Raw genomic sequence first — 26,930 nt, forward strand, 5'->3', positions numbered from 1 at the left:
TTTTCGACATTTCAGATATTAAAAGTCAAGCAAAAGTATAGACTTTTGCATCTTTATACTGACTAGCATGTTGATCTTCAATTCTAATGTCAAATTTTAGCATATTTTGTTGAATAGAGAACGGGAAAAACTTCAGGTGAAACGATGTGAAAAATAAAAATAGTAAAAATTAAAAAACTTTTGCCCTTGTAAAGACATTAGCTTATTTAGGAGCCAGAGACATGAGAAATGAGCACTGCCCTCGCCGGGACTCGATCTTTCGAATACGCGTCGATAAATGCTTGACACAGCAACGGTTAAAAAAAAAAAAAAAAAAAGTTCTAAAAATAAACAGTATTTCTGAAAACATAAATAAATATTCTTATTGAATAACACCGATAACCATGTTCCCTATGCATTCGAGTCTTTCACAAAAGACGTAAATTGCTTTACATCGTGTGTTTGAGTGATTTAACTGGAGTGTAGGAGTAATCGTAAAAGAATAATTAAGCTTATTTATTGTTTGAAAGAATTAGATAATTATGCTTCAAATAACTGTTTCCACTCACTTATATTGTCATGTCCTGCAGTGGCTTCAGAAAACTCTAGTAGCTCTATATAAGTAATGTAGATTTATTTATCATTATTATTGTCTAAGAATTTCTATACTTTTTCACATTTTATTAGAAAAACTGTATACACGTGGGTCACAATTACACATAGCTATATACAGATGGGTCGCGATAAATCGCAGCTATATGGAGGTGAGTTTAAAAGTTTGGGAATATTTTCATTATTGTATTAAGATTGCTCTTTTGACGTACATATATAACAACCGCAAATTTTCCTTTTACATAGCCCACGTCGAACTCTCAGCATTCAGCGGTCTTAAACACTTGACCACTGGTGGGCAGCAGCAGTTAGGAAAGTAATACGTAAAAAAGGCCCGAAAAGGAAAGAGAAGAGTTTTATTGAATTAGTGAAGGCAAAAATCAGTCATTTTTTTTTTTTTTTTTTTTTTTTTCAAACGTAAGTGCAAATCAGATCACCCCCCCCCATTTTTTTTTCTAGTACAAAACATAAAATTGAAATCTAATTTCAGAAACCCATTATCATGCTTACTGTTCACTATGCTAAAAATGGTTGGAAAGCTTCGCATGAGAAAAATCAAAAGTTCCCTCATTTTTTTTAATGACCGTTGCGGTGCATTATGTGGGTACATTGTAGCGTACACTTATTTTGACTAGCGGTTCTGTATTAATTTCTACCTTTCGACAACACTAGTAATAATTTATTCTAGGAGGTGTGCTATATGGATTAGCTTATACGTCATTGATGAGGATAAAGGAAAATATATAGCTTATATTAAAAAAAAGACAGAGTTTACATTTGTAAGTACGGTATTTCTTATTTTTATTATGGACTAGATTCTACTGATAATTTTTATAATAATTCTGTCATACAAAGAAGATAGTAGTCATGAGCTTTACCGTATTATATAACCTAACTTAACTTACAGCTTGCTGCCTGTGATTAGGTATATATGATAAATGTTTTGATTACTGAATTTGGGGAAAGGTACAGTTTTGTCCAATCCACATACCTGCGTTTAATTCCACAATAAAAGCTTAAATATATTGATGTGTACTCTGAAAATTCTGTGGGTACGGTTTTTTGCGGAACATTACAGATTATACTTCCACACACATAAGTATGCATACATTGAATATATAATTAAAATATAATAAAATTGAAGAAATAAATAAGCCTAAATAGATTGTAATATCAATGAACATTTTTAATGACAGAAATTAACTTAAACATAGTTGCGTACAGCAGAGAAAAAAGGCGAAGAAGTAAGAATGGTATACATATACATACATACGTAATAAACAGTTACGTCATCATTCACCGCGCGGATAAACGCGAACGGCGCATGCGTCAGGAGAAGCTCTCTTAAGCTAAACGTCGTATTATAATTTATGATACAACAAAAATAATTTTCAATAGAATGACCTTCCCTCACACAGAACAAAACATAAACAAAAATTCAAATATTAAGCTAAAAACGGATCAGAAAGACATAAAATTAAAATAAAGAAAATTACTTATATGCTTTATTTACGTTAAGTACCAAAGCAAACTTCGAGCAACAATACATATGAAACACCGTAATCAAATATTTTTGGAGAAAAAAACCGAATTGTGCCAAAAACATAAATGACAGACATAAACGAAAATATAAAACAAAGGATATTGATAAGATTATTATGGGCTCTTTAAGTGGATCGCAGAATAATCTGATCCGAAAATGGACAGGAGCATTAAATGCCATTAGCAGAATTTAATGATTTAAACTGTAATTAAATTGCAGATAAATAACTGTTCATGACAAATTAAAATGTAAATCCTTTGTTTATCTAAATTTGACAACAAAGTTCCAAGCCTTCTCCTATCGTGCTATTAATATTAACAAAAGTATGTTATATTTGCCTTGTAAGTTAAATAAGTATTAAAGTAAATGGAGAGAGAAAATCTGAAGATTCTGAAGATCGAAATTCGAAGCCATCCCATTTCCTATTTTCACAGATAAACGGAGAATAACCACCACAATTGACAATATTTGTAAAAATGATTTCAAAAATACAAGTGTACATTGAGAACGCGAGGGACTCTGAAAAACTGCAATCCCAGAGAAGGTTGTTGTCAAACCTTTCGTACTTATTTAGACAATTTTACTAACCTTATTTATACGCTAGTTACTACTTACGAATGATGTAAAACGATACAAAATACATAATGTATCGAACATAGAACTAATGCAACTTTTTTATACAAAATAAAGAACTACCTTACGAAAATGAGAAAGGAAGGAAAAAAAATTAAAGACGCGTCTGATTAAATGGTAGTTCTGGATGCGAGGTGACGTATGTTCCCGTCATATTAACATGTATTTTACTGGTCAGTAGAATTTAGTTTTAGCTTTCAAATTATTGCGAATTTTTATGGTTGCATTGTAACCGTTTTTCTTTTTATGATGATAATTTAAAATAAAAGGTTAGTGAATGCCAGGATCATCCATAAGGAATAACAAAATAATAACAGTAGAACAGCAAGATTTTCTGTAGATTTCATTAAAGTTAAGAGAGTTATAGGTTTGAAAAATCATAGCAATAGACGTTATAAGGCATTTTCTCCCTCCTTTTAGCATGCCTTCGTGGTGTAACGGTCAGCACACTCAGAGCGTATTCGAGAGGTCCAGTTTTGAGTCCCCGCAAGGGCAACTCTACAACGCAATTAATTATTTTTTTGTTTCTTAAGTATTTTATCAAACATTTAATAAAAGTGCGTTCGGTACAAATTTTCTACATGAGACATTTACTATTTCGATTTTGTACTCGACAGCGAATTTTAATTAATTTTTATACTATACTAATGATTTTATGCTGCAATCTTTGCGCATGTTTATTGAACTTAAGGTAATCTGAATTATTTCCATTTCAATGTGAACAATAAGCCCATTTAGTTTATGAATAAAACCTAAGACATAACGTAAGAATTCTTTTTATGGAAAATAAAACACAATTCTTTATTTATTTATTAAATATTTTTATTTATTTATTTATTGTCTTCGTCCCCCACAGAAAAAAAAAAAAAAAAAACTGTAGCAAATGTTTTGAATTTGAACACTGAAAAATCTGATATTGGGGAAATTTATCTTTAAGGATTTCTTGAATGACAAATAGATTCTTAAATAAATAAAAAATAAATAAAAATAAAGTATTTGAGAATCCAATTGTTGAAGCTTGGAATCCATAAATAAATATGTTATATGTTTAACTGTTGATTTACATAAGGAATGTTTTTAGAATTTTCTGTATACCTGATATTTTACTATTATTATCAGTTTTTCTTACTATCAGATATTTATTGTTTTCATCGTTTATGTTTTTAATGTATTTTTATCATATCGTATTTTCGAAGAAATGGAATCAAATGATGGGTAACTATCTTTTTCTGAGTAAGATTAAATTTTGTTTTGTAAATGGCGTGCTTTTCTTTTATTTGTGCGTTTGTTCCTCTATTTCTATATTTATATTCATCTGTCCCATTCACTAAACTATAATTATGACTGATGGACGTTATTAGTTATTGAGATTAGTTTGCTTTTAATCTACCATATATTTTATAAGAAACTTAAAAGACAATGGACTTGTTTGTACTCCTCTGTTCAGAACGCTCTCGGGAAAATCAGACCATACGATAGAGTGATTTGTGTTGTATTGAAAAAAAAAAAAAAAAAAAAAAAAACATGTTTAAGCCACTCGAAGATTGTAGTAATGTAATAATGTAGTATGTAGTATGTAATAATCTAGTAATGTAGTATGTAATAATTTAGTATGTAGTAATTGCAGTATGTTTGCAATATCAAAGCGACGTCACCGTGTTATTGGGGTTAGAAACAGTTAATTTTAAGTTGCGTTAAATTATTGCACAAGTTATTTCGTGTATTTATTAGTTATAGTAAACATACCACTTTCCTTTCCAAGATATTGATTTCAGTCTTTCTGCATTTTATGGTTATATTAATTTCAAGGAAATAGTAGTTTCGTAACACTATGAAATCTTGAAAAACCAATTAACAAAAACTTCACAATTTGGATTAGTATAATAAACAGTGTTGCAGAAAGCCATTGCTTATTATAGACTAGCAATTTTAGTTATAGTCTTTCGCTTAATATCTGTGACCTATGAGAATAATTGTTATCGATGTGTTGGTGGAAAATGCAATTCCTATCATTGTTGTATGCTATTTGATTGATAATAATATCTGAGCATATGCATTATCTCTATAAATGGATGATTAGTTCAAAACCCCACAGAAAGCTGTGACATTTCATACATACCATTTTTAATGATTATTATGATTTACAACTATTTTCGATAGGAATTAGAAAGAACTGAAAAACAATCTCTTATCATTCCATTCACCTAGGGACAACAAAGGAGCAAAGTACAATGTACAACATTTTGGTTAAATGAACTTTTTAATGTAGTGTATTCATGGCAAAAGTAATATATGTATTATTTATTTATTGTGTGATATGTATTTAAAATCTGTAACAATTTATAGGTTAATACGTCTTTTGCTTTCATTTTTCTTTTCTTTTCTTTTTTTTAAACTTTCCGTCTCCTTGAAAAACGATAGATCGATATTCCATTATTCTATTTTTTTAACCTATGTAAGCTAGGTATATTTTAAAGGTTAAAATTAAAATGCATACACATAATTGAATATATCTTAACCGAACTAATAATTTCTTGATCTCGGCTTAGATTTGAGCTGACGTTCAACTAAGCTAAATACCTTTAAGCATAGGACAGAATTTTTTAAATATTTTCTTTTTTGATCTGTTCTTTCTGTTTTAGTTTCTTTCTGATCTAGTTTACATTCTTATAATATTGCCATACTTATACATGAATTTATTTCTTTATTTTTATCTTATTAAATTAATAAATAAATCTTATTCAATCTTTTCCTTTGATGCATCATCTGTTTTAAAGTTAGGAATGATGATTTTTTTCAGCGCTATATTGCAATTATTTTAAGATGATTAGCCTATGATTTGCTAACCCAAAACCATCTCTAAGTACCAAAGATAAATATGATGACAAAAATCTTAATCGTTATTTTCCAGTCTTTAAAACTCTTAAATCTCTGCTATCTAAACATCCACGAATATTGTGGTCACTGACTGTCTCACTGAGATGAGTCACATAGGCGCACGGCATGAAACATCATGGATCGAGATGTTGTACCTGATATTAGGAATAAGTCTCTTGCAGTAGTTGTAACAGTACGACTTCTCACATCATCCATGTTCTGATTCAGATCACATTGGGAGATGATACCTGCCTCATCGTTCTTTGCCGCAAGCCTCTGTTCAGGACTTTCGTACTGAACAATTTTAATTACCTTTATTCCTTAAAGACACTGCAGTCACAACTTTAGTATTTGCAAGTAAGATATAGTACTATCTTATTGCAAATCCAATCCCAGTAAGATGGATCAAATCCAGTCCCAGTAAGATGGAAGCAACTTCCACTAGCCATTGTGCCTAACGAGTCACTTTTAATGAATGTATCTGAAAAATTATGAACACATATTATAAATTAATGACCTGATTAGAGTATACATATATATGCAAGATTCATTAATTTAAAAGCATTTATTTAAGGTATTTGAATGTAAGACGAGCATTTATTCTAATGAAATCACTGACATTTTATGTTGGCAGTGTTATTACCTCTAAGAGCCAGGAAAAGATCTAAAGTGGATATTTAGAGGGCATCATGGCGAAATATTATCACGGCTTTGCATTTCGAGATTAAAAACCGCCCGCAGTCTCAGAATTAAATGGGTCAATTAGAAAGCAGGTTGGCAACGCGAAGCGATTTCCACAAAACAACACGCACCGTCGGTACTTAAATTCAAATGAAGCGAATCCCAATCCCGTTGCCTAAATAAATATCGGGGAATTGTGGTTTGGGTCTAAGCCCGGTACAGCCGTTAATTAAGCCCAAAGGATAATGCAAATTTCCATGGGAGGGTCCTGCTTTCTCTGCGATAGATCAATAGGATTAGTTTATGCAAATCGAGCTTGTTTTAATCTCTGCAGATTGCCTCCGTAAGTTTTCCGGCCAGCCGCCCCAGACCATGAATGCTTATTTTCGACCCTGGGTATTTGTGCTCCGAGATTGAATGGAATTTTAAAACACTAAAAGTTTCAGTCAATACCATAGGCAAATTTAATGAAGGAAGTGTGCATCTTCCTCTTTTTATTTTCCAGGAGGAATATATGTAAAGATGGTTAGCAAACGCCGAAAATTTTGCATCCAAAATTGTGCTTAAATACACTTTTCATTTAAATGCACAATTTTTAATTCCGAAATGCTTAAGAAGATGTAAATATGCCATCTCTTTAACATCGTTTTTTTAGTAACAAGATCATTTATATTTAAAGTTTATGTAAATTATAAGCATAAAGGATTAGACGTATTTACTTAACGCATAAATAAGATTTAAGTAATGCTAGTATTTTCATTTTGCTATGTATTTAAAATTTTTCACTTATTTTTCTCCTTTTTCAACTGAAAATTTGGGTACGATAAGGAAATAACAAGTGTATAAAATATAAAATTGTTTGCTAAATTGCCACAGAATCTTTTATATTTACAGTAATATTATTATAGTTACTGTAATGAATTTTTTTTTATTTTCTGCAATTTTTTGCATTTATATTTATAGAATTATATATATATATATATATAATTTTGGTCATTTTTCAGAACAGCTGGTTTTTGGAACAGAAGAATTAAATTTTTTTCTTTGTTGCTTTTATTTTTTATTAATTTATTAATTTTATATTTTTTGTCTTATAGTCGAGAAAAATTTGAGGTTGATAGTTTTATTCTTCTAGAAGTGACACAGTTTTGTATTCTTAAAATTATTGTAGTTCCCATATGCATATTTTTGCAGATCTTGAATTAAGCATGTTTATCAAAGAACTCATGTCTTTCGATTCAGTTTAATTAATTTTAAGTAGTTTCCATTTTATCGTCTCCAGCTCTAGTGGAATATGCAGTAAAAATTAAAATAAAACTACATTTTTTTTACTGTAAAATCAACAAGAGAAAAGAAAATGGTTTCAAAATTAACTTTTTACAAACTAGTTCCTTTCCATTGATTTTTAACAACCGTTTCATAAAATTATTTTCCGTTTCAAATTTTATTAGCATATGTAAAAGCAACCTAGCTCTTACATTAAAAAAACACTTGCTTTAAAAAATATATATGAGTTTTGAGATAGCAAAGCATTTTAGACCCTGTTTACTTTCATTCCTAAGAATAAAATTAAAAACTACGTATGTGAATGTTTTTCCTCTTTCTTTAGATGCTGATCAAATACTTAAGTAATTTCTATCGGGAAGAAAGTCTCCAGTGTCAGTATTCACATTTGAGTTTAGTTTCTTACATTATAAAGATAAGTAAAAACATATATCCGCCACCTCCCGTTTCCTAGTTCATGCTAGCATAACGAACAAACTGTAAAGAATTTTATTGTAACCTGAAAGACCAAATACGGATTCTTTGGAATCACATTTTTCCCCTTTCTTCTTGTTTTTCTAGCTAGAAGAGGCATTTTTGGTCGAGTGACTAGAAATTAAAGCGAGTAAGGATGCCGAAAGAGATCGTAGGATTATATTCAGACTGAAGAAAATAACATTAAGTTATTCGAGCGAAATGAAGAAAAACTGCCTTTATCGTTTTATGTTTTTAATACAATCAAATTCGAAGTTGATATTAGGTAAGCGCAAGTAGGAAACCATCTTACCCTGTCTTGAAGAAAGCGCTATGACATTTTTTTTTTTTTTTTTTTAATAAACGAGAAAGAGAGAGTTGACTGGCACTAAAATAATCGTCTTATACGAATGAAAGATGGCAAAAAAGACTCGAAAGAACATTTTCTCACCTTCTTTTTCAATTTCAATTTTATTTCTCTACGCTTTAGAAAGCAATAATAAATTTTGATTTCGAAGGTTTATTCGAAATGTTCAGAATTTTACCTCTTTTTTTAATATTTATGATAATGCATAAATCAGTGTTTCATTACAGCATGACTGCTCTTAAGGCAACCAGAATTATACCAAAAATCTAGTAAATATTATATGAGAAAAGCTGTATCATAAGTATAATTTATGTTCCGGATTATAAACGACTTCAAGAAAGATAGTATACTTGACTTCTAAGACTATCTTGTGTATTTCTACGCTGCAGATTTTTGCAGGCAACATCTTGCAATTAAACATCTTGCAAAAATTACTGTAAGCCCGTATGCTGTATCATCAGAGCTGTATTAGCCTTTAAACAAAATATTTGCGTATTTAGAGCATCCAAGAAAAAGTGCTAACAGTACAAGAAAGTGCTTAGAGACTCAAGGAAAATGAGCATCACAAAATTTTCGATTGCTGTTTTTACCAAGCAACGTATCGTTCAGTTAAAACAAGACCTAGAGAGAAGAAATTATGAAAGGAGGCGTTAGGGAGGCTTCACCATAATCTCTTGTTGTTACCAATCTCACTTGTTAAACAATGGTTAGCCCACGCTCACTGCATTAATCGTGGCAAGGAGTCAAATGAGCCTGTCTTTCGCAACAGCCTCGAGCACAATATAGGTGACAGACCCTTCCTAAGCTCAGTTACGGCCCCAAATTTCGGTCGGAAAAAAACAACGGTACCCAGAGTCATCGAATTTTGAATCACATAGTCCTCCACCCGAACATGAGCACCTGGAAGTGCGAATTTTGATTTTTTTCTATTTTATATCTTAGATTTTGTGAAACGTTAACGAATTTTTGATTAAGAAACTCAACAATTCAAAGCGAGCAGCGGCAAGACTGCGAGGAATATTTTTATCTCTAGCGCTCGAGACTGTCTATTGAAAATTCTAAAGATACACAGTTTTTAAATATTTTTAGCCCTAAGTGGCGTTAGATTAAATGCTCTCGAAAAGTGCATGTGTCTACAATTGGTAAAAACGTCCGTTTGGGCGTAATACAAAAATCTAAATGTTTTCTTTTTATTAGGTTGGTATTATATAAAGAGCTTGAAGACCATAATCGTTGCGAAATGAAAATAAACAAAATATTCCATCTAAAAAACTTACTGCATTACAAGCATATGTTTCATAATTACTTCATGGCATTGTTTCTATACTGAATAAAATAATATAGAATAAAAGGGATATCAAGCATGGTCAATGATTCAGAACGTACTATCACACATTTGTACAGAGCTTTCGAATTCTAAATGACGCATTTTTCATTTAATAAGAACGTTTTTCCAATTTAAGGGAAAAGGAAAAGTATTTGTAGATGTAAATTTGTATTTGGGATTTACACAGAAAATAATAAAGACGTTTCAGCTTTAAGAAGTTAAAAAATCTTCATATTCATAAACCAAGCCTTACAGGGATAGTGTACTACATCAACTGCTAAGGGGGGGGGAAAGAAACCTTTTTTCAAAGAACTATTTGTAAGAAACTTCTTTACCAACATATTGTCTTTTTATTTTCTTCCCTGTAGAGTCTCATGGTAGAAGAATTTTCGAAGAAGACTTCATTTATCCCTTGTCTTTCATTTTATTTATTCTCGAGCGTCGTTTTTTAAACCTTAGTTTGTGCTCTGTTGTCTTAACGTCTCTTAAAACAGCGCTCAAAAACTAATTACTCCATTTCTTACGGTACTGTCCAGTTTATATTTTTTCGTTGTTTGCTCACAAAATAAAAGCTGTATTCGCAATTGCAAACAACGGTTAGGTTTAAGACTTTGGCAATAAACAAAAAGTTTATAGCTTTATTCTGCGAAACTTTCAGACACAGACAAAACTATTTTCTTAATGCTTAAATGGAAATATTTCTGTTACACATAGCAAAATATAAGATATTACATAGTACAGTTATTAATGTTTTATACTTTACTATGCACAACTATTGATTCTGTCTGTAAACATTATAATTCGTATCTTTTTCTGAAAAAGAAATAACTGTTTCTACGTGCATTTTACATATGTCATTAAGTAAACTATCATATTTATTAAATATCCTAATGTATACATGCAATACCTTTTCTAAAATTTAAAACTTATGGAAACAATACATATTCCCTTGCTTAAAAAGTTCGCAATAAAGATAATTTACGTGAGAGAAATTTGCAGTTCTTGATTTCTACTGTTGGAGGACGTTAACATACTCTTTATAAAAGATACGTATGAAGTGACATCATCCAGGAAAGCGTAGTTCGTGTAATAGTGTAAACCGTTAGAGGTAATTTAAATATGCTAAGAGAGCTATTTGAATAGAGAGGGAATGCTTACGTAGAGGACTTCATAACAGGAACTGGCTCATATTCATGTTACGCAAGTGAAAAAAAACCCTGAGACCATGCAACCATTCCGTTCGCTTGGAATCGCACCAAATTCGAACTCTCAGCATTTGGTTATTTAAACCAGTCGGCCACTGGTTCGGCCAGTAGAAACGTAGTTAAGGAATTTTCGGAAGATTTGCCCAACTGGTCGGCCACTGGTTCGGGCAGTGGAAACGTAGTTAAGGAATTTTCGGAAGATTTGCCGCGATATCAGGTTTTGAATAAGAGGAGTATCAGCAAAGACGTTTACTTTCTTTGAACAAACATTTTTGTCATGGCTCAATCACCTTATCTGCCAGATTTTTTATCCTTTGAGCTCTCTATTTTGAGCTCTATTTTCCAACATGATTATCGGGTTTCAGTCTTTCTTGATTAGCAAGTCATACTAACTGTGACAGATTCCCCCCAAGGGAAAAAAGTACATACACCTTTTAGATGCTTCTAGGAATGTTAGAAGTACCGGAGAAAATCTGCGCTGTCGAACATTGAAACTTCTATTTCTTTCATAGCTTTAACAACGAAGTTGCCTGAAACGCCCCTGCATTTAGACACCGGCAGATCGCCCGTGCGCCTGCGTTCTTTTTCTATCTGGTGCTTTCCCTCATCATGTTAGTACACGGCTCATTGGTTTCGGGAGTTGTTAAATGTCATGCCAACCATTCTTTTGAGACGAATAAAAGTACTTCTTTTATTTGAATGCACCTTCTACCCCCTCTGTTTAGTAAATTTAGCCATTGATGCTCACTCTTTCAATCATGTCCTATGAGGAAACTGCGCAAAGATCCACTAGAAAGGAGTAATTGCTTCACTTACGTAGGTTGTTGTTAACACTGTAGTGTTCTACTTGACATGGCGGAAGGAAATCCATTCCAACAAAAATTAGTACATGCAGGCATTTCGGAAGTTTGAGAGAAACATATTTTGTCTTACACTAAATAAGAAAGAGTTAAGGAAGCATGCAACAAACCCCGAATTCGAATGAAAGGTAAAATATGTTAATATACGGCAAATGACTAGCATTTCGATGGATACGTACATTACAAGGAAGAGTAATAACACCTCGAAGGACTATCAAAAACTAAACTTCGACTCAAATATCATTTTTTCATTCAGAAATCGTGCTTACTTGTTGTTGTAATTTTTCTTTCCGGGAATGGTAGCATATAGGGACTACGGATCAAACTTCAACCATTCCATCCTTCTATTATAATAATATACAAGTAAATACGTTTCAAATTGCTTTCCTACATGGGGTAGTAATTTCAATACCCAACAGAGTATTTGTTTCGATGAATTTCGGTTCGAATAATGTCTAGAGAATAATTTAAAAGTTTCAAATAAGTCTGCATTACATACAAAGGATGTTCGCACATTTTTAGACGACTTTACTTTCCTATAAGAAAAAGTCGCCTGGCTGGAAAATGTTTTAACTGCAGCTATATTTTTGAAGGTATAAATTATCGTCTGGCATTTGACAATTTTGTTTTCATGGAAAATGGTGCTTTTAAAAAAGCAGTCCACGGAATATAATATATGTTTATGAAAGCAATGGAATATGTGTTTATGCTCTTTCCGAATAAAATTATTCGTCTTTATTTACTAAACAATGCTGTGAAAACCATGATTTTTCGGTATCTAAAGCAACGATAGATAATATTATCAATAGGAAAGGAGACAAAAAAAGAACGGCAAAGTTTGGCTTCAAGGAGAAAAATTGTTGAAAATATATATACAAAGAAAAAAACGGAATGTTTCGAATGTTGCAAAGGTAACTTTAATGTTAAAAGAAAATCTTCGAAGTCAAAGGACAGTTGCATAATGTAAACTTTAAACAAAGTGATTAATGCTGATTTGAATCTAGAAAAGGCGAAAAAAACGTAATGTGCATCGTCTTCCTCCACGAGATATCGCCGAAAGTAGAACGCGCAGTAGAATTATCTAGGAGAATCAATTATTCGAATTATTTAAATCACCGCAATAAAATGAGATTCATTTATTATCATCAAAGAGAAGAAAAAAGTCTCAGAATAGGGTTTCAAGAATCTAAAAAAAAAATTTCAAAGTAATTTATGATTGTTGCTGGTTTTTGGTATAAAGACAAATAAAAATTAAAGAGAGTTCAGAAAATTACTAAGGTCAATTCCACACATTATCAGGAACATATTTTATATCCAGTTTTTAAATATGAAATACCTTCTCTTTACCCACAGTGCCTTTAATCAGTAGAACTTCATCAAGACAAAGCAAGCAGCCGTGTGTCAAAATCCACTGTTAATTTTCTGGAAAAAATGGAACATGAACTTGTACCAAGGCTATACATACAGTTCACTTATATCCCTACTAAATCTCCTGATTATCATCCACGGATTTGCGCGCTTTTTTGGACTTTTAAAAAACGGATTGTCCAGATATTGACTTACAACCGCCCTTGGACTTTAGAAAACTGTTCAAGAGGAATGGGATAAGATATATCTTCCGCTACTCAAAAATAGCTTTATTGTCTTGGAAATTACGATGTAGAAAAATAGTGAATAATAAAAATTATCAAATGAAACAGTTAAAATTGAAAACATTTAGGTAAAATATTTCTGTATATACAATGAAAACCGTCTATAAAAAATGTACGAAGAGTCTTAGTATTGTTTCTGCGAAATATGTTTATACAGGAGGGTTGCAGAAAAATATTATGCCATTTTTTCTCCCTGAAATATAATATTATCATAAAGATTCTAATTTACGTTTAGAAGATTAAAAATCTAAGTTAACATCTTTACTTTGCCAAAGATTAATTTCTCAAACGAGTTAATCATTGTCTTCATTTTAAGCTCGATTTGATAAGAGCTGATATTTTCTTTCCAATCAGCAAAGATTGCATCTTCGTTTAATGTATAGAATAATGTATAATGTAGACATTGAACAAAATGATTCACGAAACCTGAGAAATGGCTCAAGACGGCTGGCACGTGTCATTCTGAAGAAAAATATCTATGTTCTGAAAGAAGGAGAGGCCCAAAGCAAAAACTTTAACAATACTCTTATTCAAGTTTAAATAATATATGCTATATAACTAAATTTTAAAAAAGAACCGAATTTGTTGTCTCTAAAGAAATCGGTAATCACAAAACGCATCATCCAAAGATAAAATATGACCAAACCAGCATCCAAGAGTTTCATCAAATGATTCTTCCAACAACCAGAATATATTGACCCAGAATTATGAAGGAAAATGATTTAAGAACATCATCAAGTTTTGACAACAGCAAAACAACATTAAATCAACTGAAAAGTGATGAAAATCTCTAAATGTTATTCCGTCAAGCGGATGAAAGGTTTCGAAGTGCGTTTATTATAATCAGGATATTTCACAGTGTAAATACATCAGACATTTTTGAAGCAGGGGACATGAAAAATGTGCAGTGCTTTCGCCAGGACTCGAAGCCTGACCTCTAGAATACACGTCGAGTGTGCTTCCAATTACACCACACAGGCGTGCAACAGTCCAGCACCTTTTAGTTCGGGCGCCAATTGTAGAGACATCAGGTATTTTTTAAGCAGGGGACATGAAAATCTGTAATGTTCTCGCCGGGACTCCAAACTGGACCTCTCGAATACGCGCCGAGTTTGCTACTATTACATCACGAAGGCATACTGGAAAGAGGGAGAAAATACCTTATAACATGTAAACTAAAAGTAGATTCCAGAGCAAATTCAGTAGCTAACCGCTTAAAAACCAATATCTAAGATTCCATATTTTGTCATAATATCCCTGTTCTATACAGCGATCAGGAGAAAAATATCTGTCTTCACCACGATAAGTTCTCCAACTAAGCATCGCGGTCAATATCGTGATACAGAGATTTGCAGACATATCTTACAGAGATTTGCAAAATAAACAAATGCAATAAATGTTATTTCTCATACCATTACCGCAGTTAATATAAAAATAGTAGAAAAACGGCTCTAAAATGCTTTCTCATTATAATTAATTTATAAGCAATAGCATTTTAATAAGCAATAACCTTTTATATGTACGTATTTCCCTTCCTTAGACTTTATTCTTCGATAATGGAATGTAAACATCGATCGACAAATTCTATATTATGTTTTTTTTTTAACAATATCATTTTCTGTCCACTAAAATGCAAGAGAATTCAACTTTGCCTGCCTTAAACATGGCTTCAAATAACATATGGATTTTCAGCATAGAAACTTCTACATATGTCTCAAATTACTTTTTAATGTAAAAATAAGTGAAATAAATTAAATTAATAAATGAAATTTTTTATATGATGTATATAATGTATAACCTTTATTAATTATGATAATGCAGTAAATTGAAAAAATATCAACTGGTTATATTTTAAACGCAATTTGGTTTAGATTAAATCAATTAAACAAATCATTGCTGACCGACAAGTCACATGTGATCTATAAGCTGGAAGTTATAGATGAACTTCAGTTTAAACGTCGCTTTCGGAGATAAATTAAGTGGGGAATACTTTGAAAATTTGCTATTTATTTATTAGGCAGTGTGGAAGAACCTTAAAAATTGTACGCCTCGTGCAATGGCAACTGCCAGGATGCGTGGTTGATAAACGGCATAGCACCGTAATAAAACATTAAAGCTGAAAAATTACAGAAAGAGGTAGCTAAAAATACTTCTAACATTAGCTGTTTAGCATTAGTTATAGAATTTTAGAAAAGGTTTTGAGAAAAATTTTGCAAGCATATTGTTTTGTACTCCTTAATCCAGTCACAAGAAAGAAAGTAGAAAAGTTATTAATTTGTCACTGAAAATTTTGCTGCTGACTACGAAAAGAGTAAACTTGCGCTCACATCACTTACATATACTAAAGTATTAGTCAATACACTTTTGCGCAACCAAGTTGCTAACATTAGTTGAACAAAACAGAATGATGGGTAATGCTCAGTCTATAAATGACATTTAAACGACATCGTATTCAGCTCGGATTGGATCAATGTTTTTATTTATAAAAAGTTCATTTATAAACTTACTCGCATTCATATTAATTAATAGTTTGTTTAATCAATTATGGCAAAGCATACGAAGTTTATCTGGAAACGAAGATGTCTCCGTAGAAATCTTTTAATGGGAACTCTTGAGGGGGGGACTATGATAAACACTTAGTTTGCTAGGATTCAAGCCTTGAATAAACTGTGCTCAGCGACTATATTTACACAAGTACTGCTGAGCTCATATGAGTTAGTATGTTATGGTATACGAATCATACCTAACACTTGTTAAGATATACAGTGTGACTGTTAATTCATGGAACAAACTTTGAGGGCTGGTACAGAACACTGTAACAATCACATTTTGTATAGGAATATATGGTCAAAAGTAAAAGCGTCGAAGCACAAACACAAGAAACAATAAATGCAAGAGACGGAGAAGAAACGGAGTTAGTAGTTGCTTCTGTTGCCGGTAGATGGCCAGTTGGCGTTGATTTGGAGGAAGAAAGGTCATTATTACATGTACGGCCATGCAAATGGAAACGGCAGAGCTACGCTACGAATGTTTCGTGAGCAGTAGACGAACCGAATCCGGCATTCCTGACAGACGAATGCCGGATAACAGAATGTTTCAGAGATTACATCGCCAACTTTGTGAAACAGGTTCATTCTATATTACCAGCACGACATTGGTACATGAACAACTGTATGCACTGCAACAGTTGAAGAAAGAATCTTGCAAATCGTGGCTGCTACACCCGAGTCAAGTACAAGATCTGTTGCACAGACTATAGATGTGAGTCAATACACTATTTGTAGAGTGTTACGCGATAATCGCCCACACCCTTTCCATTATCAGCGTGCGCATGCTTTGAAACCAGAAGACTATCTTCTACGCAAGAATTTCTGCCATTGGTTTCTACACCAATTTAAATTGCAGCCGAACTTTTCCGCCCATGTGTTATTTACAGATAAGGCGGCATTTACACTGGATGGTTTTAATGTGCACAATTACCATGTGTGGGCAAACGAGAATCCACACGTAACGCGACCACTTGCGTTTCAAGAACGATACAGTGTCAATGTGCGGGCTGGTATTGTAAATGACTTCTTGATTGGCTCATATCTACTGCCAAAGCGACTCAATAGCCACTGTTATCTCATTTTCCTTCAACAAGTTTTATGGGATCTGCTAGAACATTTACAAATCATCATTAGGAACATCATGTGGTTTTAGCATGATGGGACGCCAACCCACTTAGATGTTCGTTAATACTTGAATGCGACATTTGGCATGTGATGGATTGGACATAGTGGATCTATTTCTTGGCTACCTCGGTCTCTCGATTTCACGGCCCTCGGTTTCTTTTTATGAGGAGATTTGAAGAATGATGTTTATGCCACTCCAGTAGACTCCAATAAAGATCTTGTTGCTCGAATATCCGTAGCTGGTGCACGTGTGCGTGAAATTCCTGGTATCTTTGAAAGCGTTCGTCAGTTGCTGCACCGACGCTGTCAAGTACGTATCAATGCTGATGGACGCAATTTTGAACACTTATTGTAAATTAATTTCCCCTTGTAAACGAGGTTTTGAAAGTAAAAGACTTTCTCTATCATTAGTTCTTTACTGTGTTTGTGCTTCGACGCTTTACTTTTGACCATACATTCTTATACAAAATGTGATTGCTATAGTGTCCTGTACCATCCTTAAAGCTTATACCATGAATTAGCAGTCACCCTGTATATACGGTATTAACTCGCGTATTTCTCTTCCTCGCGTTTTTTCTTAAGGTTTTCAGCATATAATTTAAAAACTTCTGATTTCTCGTAAAAATGTATGCATAAATAGAAAGGCATTTCATATAAGTAAAAGGAACAATGTTGAAATTAACAAGTTCTTTGAAATATAAAACGTAATAATATTATTGTGCCTTTATTTTTACTTTTTTATGTGATGTGTTTGTCATTCATTTCCAATCCTGGTTTTCGCGCGGTGAAAGTAGTAAGAAAAATGTGAAAAATACTAAAGTTCAGAATTTTGTAGCATTTATTCAGAAGACATAAAAATAATCAAACATCATATTTAAAGATGTATAAAAAATAAATAATAATAAGAGCCAAGAAGGTGTTAATTAATTGTAATGAAATTTCGTTTGCGAATTCCTCTCGAATGAACATGCAAATGACACAGTTTCAGCAGACAATGAATAGCTGGCACAACAAAGAATGATGCAAAAAATTGTAGTCCAAATTCTAGAGCATAACTTCCATTCGAATTTAGTTCTATTCATTTTCTTCTATTGTACCCACGCTTCTCAAACGGATTCGATAATAGCATAAACATGTGTCATTATTTGAGACAGAACGGTACTAAAAGAAGCAAACTTGTCAAAATTTAACGATCACTCGACTTTGGATCGGAGAGTGATACCGCCTTTCGACATTGTTTGCGGGAATGGTTGATCTACCGTAGAGCAAAAAGGCAGCTGTCGATCTTGGAAGGACAGGATATGAGGTCAAAGCTATCATCGGACCTGCTGTCGGGAGGCCTGATTTGTTATTGTCAGCATTTGATGAGTAATGGAGTAGCAGCTTCTCCAAAAACCTTTGACAGGCGACTCAGAGTACGGAATTTGCATTCACAGCGGTCATTACGCCGACCGCCTCTCTCTTGTTCACACCAAGAAACACGTCTGCATTGGTGCTGGGCTTGTAACCTTCCTCAATGGAATAGAACTGCTTCAGCGATGAGTCCCATTTGGAACTAAGCCATAGAAACACTCGAAGACATACCTGGACAGCGATAAAATACCAAACTGACTCTCGCCTCTCGAAGGGTCTTGCATTTCTTTCGAAAGCTAAACTACTTTAATTGCCATCTTTGACACCTTTTAACTACAACAATGAGTCGATGGTATTCTAAAAGTAGTTGTATTGGTCTTGCTTTCGAGACTTCCCGGGTTTATATTTCAACAGGGTAATGACCCGTTTGCATAAGTCGACCACTTCTACTGATTGCCTAAATATTTTTCAAACACTTCGTTGGCCAGCTAGATTGGTAACGTTTCTTCGACAGAGCACATTTGGGGTCCAATAATTAGGTATCTCCAACCGACCCAAGATTTTGCCGATGTAACTCAATAACGGGATAGATTTGGGTAAGAAATCTGGTAATAGGTTATTCGTCGATAGGATATATCTCCACGATAATGAAGCCACTCTGTATATTTCGTAACTACTGCATTCTCAACTACATTCTAAACTATATCCCTATTATTTGACATCGTATTTTAAATCGTTTTTGCATTGTTCTGTATCCTCTGTTAAATGTAATCATAAATCAATTTTTCTTTAGTTATTATAATATTATCTTATACTGTTTGTTCACTGAACTGATTATCTAACTGTTCTTCCACTCAGTATTGTGTAATGTATCTGTGTTTGTAAATATTGTAAATAATTTACTGATATTTTGCATTTTGGTTTCAAAAAACGTTTGGCTAGGTTAGCAAATCTATCCAGGATTAAAATAATAGATTAATACTTAACTTGGCATATCTTGAAACTTTAATGGATTCCAAAACTTCTTAGCCTATTGGTTCTTTCCAGAGGTAAAGACCGTTTCTCCATTTCCTGTTGTAAGCAGGGGTTAATACCAAGTCGGGTAACAATTCGAGCCTTTAGGAGCCAGAGGTGGGCTGACGCTTTATAGAGTAATTCGTTATACATAGTTTTATCTTCTGAATGAAACATTTAATTCCTCTGAAATCTTTTTTTTTTTTCTGTATATATATATCACATGTACCGAATTTAATCCCGGTCGGATAGCTTGTTTTTGGTGCATTTTTTTTTTTTTTTTAAATTTTAGGGTATCATTCATTTTATAAATGAGTTATCTAAACGTACATTTTGTAGCTTGCAATATTAATTTTCTTCACATATTTTTCTGCGTAAGCATGCATATTTTCATGCGAGCTTTTATGCATGCCGACTTTTATCATATGAATCTTTTTTTTTCACGCCGGATTCTTTGGATATGAGCAGATTTTTGTAGGGTATTATTTGTGTGAATTTTTGTAGGGTATTTTTTATTTGGGTGAGTAGTTTCTTTTGTGGGCGGCTTTCAATGAAATTATTTTTTTTTCTTCTCCTTATCAAACTACTTTGATTATGCATTATCATTTATCAATTAGATTCTACTTAATTTAAAACTGCTTTTCTTTGCCTAGTATATGGTTACTTAAAAGCAAAGGAAAAACATGTATTGCATAAGGATTTACTAATTCAAATGAAACTCATAATTATTCTGTTAAGTTTTAAAAGTTCCCATTAGGTAATGTACCCGTTGATAGAAAGTCCTTTTAGGATACCGTCTACATACTCCGAATAGGTCTTTATCACCAATGTACTTTTACTATATACAACTTTTCTTAAACTTACTATCATACGGAACTGCAGCATGAAAACAACAGCGTTTTTTTCTTATTAAAATGTAATTCCATTGTATTTATTGGACTTTGGTCTTTCTTTTGAGTTTGGACATTACTAAGTAGATTTTTGCTTTAGTCTCAAAATTAACTTTTCTTTTCTTTCAAGCGTTTTCCTTTAACACTTAAAATTTTGTAATAATTTTAATCATTTTCTTTTTTTTTTTTTCATTTTTTAGAAGGAGCGAAAATTAATAAAGTACGCATTACATACGTAATTCGTTATAAAAAATTACATCCATAGTATAAATTTAGATCTAAATTACTTTTAGTTTTCATTTTACAGGATCAAAATAACATGTTTACAAGAAACATTAAATTGCATTTAAACATGTCATTTTTCATCATTATGTTATGCGACTTAAAAATAATAGTAAGTTTATAATATGCATATAAATATTCTCAATTTCAAAGCTTATATATGAGGTAAAGTATGATTTTTTATGAAAATACTAGTAGAATTCCATTTAAAATAAATTTTGTAAAATAACATTAATTTATGCTTTTGTAATAGCAATTCGTTGTATTCAAGAGACAGTTTAAATAATTTTGTTCCCAAAATAGTATCTTGGGAAGAAGCTGTTTGCTGAACTTACTTCTTCATTCAGAATTTTTTTCTTTGCTTATCTTTGTTGATTTTTGGACATTATGAAACAGGAATAGGATGAAAAAAATTGCGAATACAATAAAAACTATCAGAACAAGGGAAAAAGTAAGTTTTTTTTTTTCGTGTGTGTGTGTTTGCGGCTGAGAGGTTAAGCAGTCCCAAGACAAGCATCATAAAAACGTATACCAACAAAAGACATTTTGAAGATTTAAATACAAAGTTTGCTTCTAGAAACTCATTTAAAAGTAATGTTTGAAAAAAGCTGCTATAAAGAAGAAGCCAGAGAAAACATAGAACAGAAACTGCACTAATTGCTTTGTTTCAAAGTTTAAACAGTCAGAGGAATTGATGAAAAAAGGCTTTCGTAAGTTTTAAGCAAAAGAAATTAATATGTGAGAAAAATAAAATGCAGTATATATTAACACAGTATTAAAATGGAGTCTAAACATTTATAAAATATTGCCTATTACAATTTAGCTCACTTTTATTTATTTATTTATTATAATTTCAATTATTTTCGTTTTACCTTGCAAAGTGAACTGACTATATTGAATAGATCGTATTTCTTAAACCAAACTATTACTAACATCTTATAGTATGCAAAGTTACTGAATTAATAATAATGTAGTTCAAATTTTTGTTTCGTTTGGTTTGTGCTTTAAAATTTATGCTAAATAATATTAAAACTGAACTAAGAATAGTCTGAATGTTATTGATAATTTCTCTCTCAGCTATCATTTATTATATTCTTTTATATTTATTGACAGATAAAAGTAAACTGCTACATGTGAAATAAAGTTCTAATATGTTAATACTGAGTTAATTTCGAAAGCTGTTTAGTGAAATTAAATGTTAAGTTTTTCCAAAGTCAAAAATTAAGATGAATGGGTTTCTCAGAGCTAGATAAAATACTGAGATAGTGTAGAATTCTACGTTTTCAAAGAACTAACTGGAATTTCGGTTGTAAGTAATTTATAAAACTCTATATCATTTAAATAAGTATTTCGCTGCAACTGACAGCTATTCAAAACTTTTTCATATGATCAAAATAAATTTTGATTTTTGGATTTTAAAAGCTGAGTTAAAATTTCTGAGATTCTTTACAACCATAAGAATTCATGGGCAAAAGAAAGGAATGCTCTTGGCAAGTCTTTGCCAGTTCATCCCACTTCTAAATGAGAGGACTTCGAAAAACAGAATCCGAATGTCTCGCACCCCTTTATGCCTTATCGCCAGTCTCTTGAGAAGACTTTCGGATTGACGTATTTTTAGGATGCCCAATCCGCAAATGCATTAGTGTCATAAAATTTCCTTGTTTTATCTATCCTAGGTTGCAAGTAAAAGCCATTTCTTTGAAACCGACCATCACGATGAAATGCTGTGTAGTAAATTCTAGAATTTAATAAGAATATATATAATTTTAATACTGTAGTTTTATGCACTCTTGAATAAATACTATTCAGTTAGTATAGTCATTATTATTAATATAGATTGCAAGTATTAATTAATATACATTACTGTTTCAAAATCTTGAGCACAATATTAAGTTATGTATGTTGAAATGTGATAATATTTTAGTGTATTAAGTAAATTTTTAAGTTATTGTAAATATATATCAATATTTTAAATGAAATGAGATAAGTATTCTGTTTTTAAGAAGAAATTTGAACGCATTTTCGGAACAACTGGTTTATTATTTGTAAAAGCAAAGATGTCATCCATGCTCAGTATTCAGATGCGTAAGATTAATACGCATTTTCAAAAAGCCTTAATGCTCACGAATAATATTTTTAGAGAATAAAGCTGGTAAAATTCTTCTATAAGTCTAAAAAATTATTTTCGGTTCATTTTTTTTCCTTCTTAATTTTTTTTTTATCTTTAAAAATAAAAAAAAATTTTAAAGCCCACCCTGTGGAATATCAGCCCCAAAATGACCAATTAAATTCAAAAGTGCACTGACTTCGAAAGTTCATAAAAAATGCATTATCTTTGTTATGCTTCCCTTTTTACCCCCGTAACAGGTTAGCACATAATTTGCCTGCCTGTCCGTTCTCGCTCATTAGCGCTTTTAAGATGTAAGGGTGTGACGTCATACGTCATTAGTTACTATGACAACGCCTTATTCAGCACTGACCTCAAGGGGAAGGGGGACATAAATTTTCAATCCCCCAATCTTCCTTCCTACCTTTAACTTCGTAACGAGGAGTTTCCACGTTAAAAGGGTTCGTTCGGTCGGAGGTACAGGCGCTATTTACAAGGTAAGGTTAAACGACGTACTTATTAAAGTGTCCCATTAAAAGTAAAAGAGTTCTGCGTTAGAATAAAGAAATCGCAATCATGAGTTCGAAAGCTTCCCTCTTCGGAAAGCTGAAATCGGACAAAAATGGAAATTGAAATTTTTTATGTCAAAAGTTCATAAGACTAACTTTAAATTTCTTTAAGTGCATTGCTTTAAGACGAATTTCAAGCATACTGGATTGCTTTAAATATTCATGAAGGATGTGATATTTGATATGATAGTAGCCAAATATATTTTTTACACTTATCCAAATTATCACATACTTTGAAATATCCTCATCAATCATTAGACGAAGTGAAAAGTTTCCTAAGCGTTTTCTTCATAATGTAATAAAATGAAATATAATCCCCTACAAAGAATCAACAACGGTTAATACCCTAGAAATGTCAAACAAATTATCAAAGTCGAGAATAAATTTGTACACACTTTATTTACACCGCTGTATAAAATAAACAAAAGTTGTTTCATTCTAACAGAATGAAAGAAGGACAAAAGAGAAATTCATTTTTCATTTTATCCGTTAATGAGTAGAATTTCATAAGTCTTGTAGAGATATTAGGTATTTTTTGGAAGCAGGCAAGATGAAAAATATGCAGCGCCTTCTCCGGGAATCGAACCACAGACCTTTGGAATACGCGCCCAGCGTGCAGACCACAACACCACAAAGGCATGACAAGAAGACGGGAGAAATAACTTATAGTCTTAACTGTAGATTATTTAAATCATTATTTAACGTAAAAAAAAATACATTTTTAAGCACATGAAAGTGATGAAAAAATGGATTTCAATTATGGTTATAATTAAAGTTACCCTATTTGACCTACGAAGAGCTCCTTCTGCTAGATCTATTTCGTTCAAATTTGGTATATACATTACATAGGCCATGGAGAAAACAAAACTGCGATAAAAGCAATACAGTACAAAGTCTGTAATCCGGAATTTGAATCACATCACCATTCATCAGATTTTGACAAGTGAATTGGGGATGAAGCCAACTGCCGCAAAATTGTTCCGAGAAACCTTTTTCAGGAACAAAAGGAGAGCAGAAGGAACAAGTGTTACCGATTTTTTTGGATCTGAAAATGATCCTCATTTCTGATACTTGTCATTCACTGTTGATGACGAGTCTTGGGTTTTCGGGTACGAACCAATGACAGATCCAGAAATGGCACACTTCGAATTCATAAAGACCAAATAAAGCAAGAATAAGCAAGTCGAAGATCCAAAGCATGCTGATTTATTTTTCGATGACCAGGTAGTTGTCTACAAAGTGTTTGCGCCTCCAAGCTAAACGGAAAATCAACAATTTTACAGAGATGTTCTTGAAAGACTTCGAAAAAGTTTCATACATGGGAGACCGAGAACCAAAACGAACGGACAGTTTGACAGTATGCCTTGTCAAACTGCATTTTCAATGAATGAGTTTTGGGCAAGTAAATATATCCCTGAGGTTCCGCAGCCCCATATTATTTCGACTTGAGTCCATGTGACTTTCATCTATTCACAAGATTGAAAAGCTGTTTCAAAAGATATCATTTAAGACGCAAGAACACGTTAAAACAGCCGTAACCGACCAACTGAAAGCAATTTCCGTATCCGAATTCCGACACTGCTAAAGAAGAGTGGAGAAATTCCCTCCAACGCCGTATGGCTTCCATAGGTTACATTGCAGGAAAAAATATAAGGCTGTAAATTTACTTGAGTAAAAGGTTATAAAAATCAGTCTCGTTACTTTATTTACACACTCTACGAGGGCTGTTATTTTATCTCTTCATCTTGTGAAAAAACTGAAAAATTTCCGTTTGATTGTAAGATTTTTTTAAACTTTCAGTAGTGTATTGCAGACTGATTCATTTTTGAGGAATTTTCAAGGCAAAGCAAATTAAACGGCTGAACTTTCTTTAATCAGCATTCTTATTTTCCACCAGTATAATAACAGAGCTTTGAAAATATGTTGCATCATTTTATGAACGCATCTTCATAAAGTATTTCGTTTTTCCGTTTCAGATATTTATATCTTCTCTTAATGTTTTCCTTTCTTTTGGTTAAGAAGAAAATTTTGGGGGGAGGGTAGCATCAGCATTTTTACATAAGATTTTATTAAAGAAGTTAGATTCGTCTTTATATTTATTGTGAAAGTTATTATATTTATTAGCATTTTATTTCTTGATTAATCATAAAAAAATATTTAATTTCAAATTTTCTACTATATTCACAAATTGCAACTTCAAACTTTAATTCTTACATTTTTCAGGAGTTATTTAGATTTCTGTTTACCAATATTGGTGAAAATACTTACCAAAATTATCGGATTATGTTCAAATGTCTCTCAATAATAATTTATCTTTGCTGATCCGTAAAATGTAAACAAGACCCTTTTATCATTTTAGTATAGAACGTTATTGTTGCCTCTGGACAGGTGTTATCTTCCTTAGTTCCGAAAATATTCTCTAGAGGGCCGTTAGTTTTAAATCATAATGAGCCATTCAAGTGTGGAATGGAATATTTTGGCAATCAAACTCGGATACTTATTTAATATAAATAACTTTTGCTAGAACTTTAATTTACAGCATGAAATCTTGATTTTATTTTCTCTTATCCTCCCTTTAAATATATCATCAAAGAGAAAATGTGTATATGCATATGCATTATATGTAATGATTATATGCAGAATCTAGTCGATATTTCATTTTTAAATACGTTACACGGAAATGACTTATCTTCATTGCCTAGCTTTATTAAGAATTCTTTGATTTACTTATTGAATCATTTCATAATAAGAGTCAAAGGAAAATAATAATCAAGTAGCACGGTAATTTTGACATTTTACTTCATTATTGTAAACATTGTTGAGGAGAGTGGAAATTTGTTTATTGTTTTATTCTGATGATGACAAATAAAAAAGAAAAAAGCAAGTTTTTCGTGATATGATAAGTGTATTTTTATTTTAAGCCGTATTCAAATGCTATTAGCAGCGAAGTATTTTCAGATGTTCGGTTTTCTTGTTTTCAAGAAATGCCAGTTAGAAGACTGTAGTTTAGAAGAAAAGAATTGAGTAATCGGTAGGCTTCAATTGGACGCCTGGTTAAATTTCTAGAATAGATAGAACTCAGATGGTATCCATATAATTGGTTTTAAAGCACTTTTTCAAATATTATTGTGCTTTAAAATTTTGAAAGATTATATGATCGGACACTGTGTCCACAAATTCATTGGTCACAGACATATACGTCTAAATGCAAAAGTGTTTATGTGACGCATATATTGATGTTTTGGTATTTTAACTACCTTGTTCGAAGTAAAGGAAGTACTGTAATTACGCAATTTCGGTACCATATTTCAACAAAAGTATTCATTTTGACCGCTCTCGAATCCATCGGAACGATATTTTTTTTTGCGTGGCATCTGTACTTAAGGATAGGATAAATGACTCTTTCTTCTAAAACGGAGAGTAAAATGGATTCAGAAGGGATTTATTTCATGACATCTGTACGTATGTGCATACGTATGCATCCAGCTCGACTAACTAAAAGCCGATTAGCCATAGAACGTTGAGAATCTGTATATGGGATTGCTATACCATCTAGTTTTGCAACTTC

The sequence above is a fragment of the Stegodyphus dumicola genome, chromosome 5 (assembly GCF_044657685.1).
Source record: "Stegodyphus dumicola isolate Sdum_Otavi_A_Nest chromosome 5, ASM4465768v1".
NCBI classification, from domain to species: Eukaryota; Metazoa; Arthropoda; class Arachnida; order Araneae; family Eresidae; genus Stegodyphus; species Stegodyphus dumicola.